Source organism: Triticum dicoccoides, chromosome 2A (genome assembly GCF_002162155.2).
Source record: "Triticum dicoccoides isolate Atlit2015 ecotype Zavitan chromosome 2A, WEW_v2.0, whole genome shotgun sequence".
Classification (NCBI taxonomy): Eukaryota; Viridiplantae; Streptophyta; class Magnoliopsida; order Poales; family Poaceae; genus Triticum; species Triticum dicoccoides.
In genome coordinates, this window is record NC_041382.1 from 57547319 (window position 1) to 57548460 (window position 1142).

Below are 1142 nucleotides of genomic sequence, written 5' to 3' on the forward strand. Positions count from 1 at the left end.
ACAAGGGCTGAAGAAAATGCTTGATTTCACCTCACTCACCAACTGTCCTGAAGCCATACAATAATCATCAAGGGCTCGCCGTAGGCTGGTAGCGTTAGCAGCATCCGCCCTCATCAAGATAAGAGAGTCATCGGCGAAAAGTAAATGTGAGACCGACGGGGCGTTCCGACACACCTTGACTCCCATCAAATTACCAGCCTCTTCTTCATGCACAATCAAGCTGGAAAGGCCCTCGACACAAAGTAAGAATAAATATGGAGACAATGGATCCCCCTGTATGAGCCCCCTAGAAGGAACAAATAAGTCCGTTAATTCATTATTCACTCGTACCTGGTATTTTACTGATCTAACACACTCCATAATTAGGGCCACACAATTAGCAGTGAACCCTAGACGTAATAAAATCTTCTCCAAGAAATTCCATTCCACTCTATCATACGCCTTATGCATATCAAGCTTCACCGCACAAGTACCATATTTACCAGTGTTCTTCCTCTTGATTGCATGGTATGATTCAAAAGCCACCAAGAAATTGTCCGTGATGAGGCGCCCTGGCACAAACGCACTCTGGTTTGGTGATATAATTTATGTCAAGATGTATTTCAGCCGGTTAGCAAGGAGTTTTGAGATCACCTTGTAAACTACGTTACATAGGCTAATTGGCCGAAATTGTGTGATAACATCCGGGCTCTCTACCTTAGTAGTGCAAAGATTCCTATTAACTCAAACAATAACAAAACTTTCAAGTGGGAACACTAAATAGTACTCCCTCTGTACCTTAATATAAGTCGGTTTGGTAGGCTACCAACCCGACTTATATTAAGGTGCAGAGGAAGTATGTGCCTGAATAAGAATTGACACTTCATGAAAATTGTCTACTATGAAATTTGTTGTTGGTACATGCAAGCACAAGTCATGCAAATAGAAACCAAGTACTCAAGTATTTTTGTTCCATACGATCCACGAACGGATCATGTTCCACTACCAGCAAAGATAACAGAACAAAGAGCAGCCTGAAAGGGTATGCAAAAAGGAAAGTAAAAAAAAAAGCCTACACAAAAAATATGTAGGTTGGTACCGCATAGAGCTAACAGTAATAGCGAAATGAATAAACCATGCCCAGTAGTAGTGTATAAACGAGC

At 41.4% G+C, this 1142-nt stretch overlaps 1 protein-coding gene across 1 annotated transcript in view; it reads right to left on the reverse strand.

Annotated features, from left to right (window-relative positions):
* Window positions 1-211: 211 nt before the first annotated feature.
* The window catches only part of LOC119353194 (NACHT, LRR and PYD domains-containing protein 4C-like), an 8401-nt gene continuing 7470 nt past the window's right edge, over window positions 212-1142 (reverse strand). The window contains exon 16 of the mRNA XM_037619786.1: window positions 212-286. The gene's annotated coding sequence lies outside the window, so the exon portion shown is untranslated. The remainder of the gene's footprint in view (window positions 287-1142) is intronic.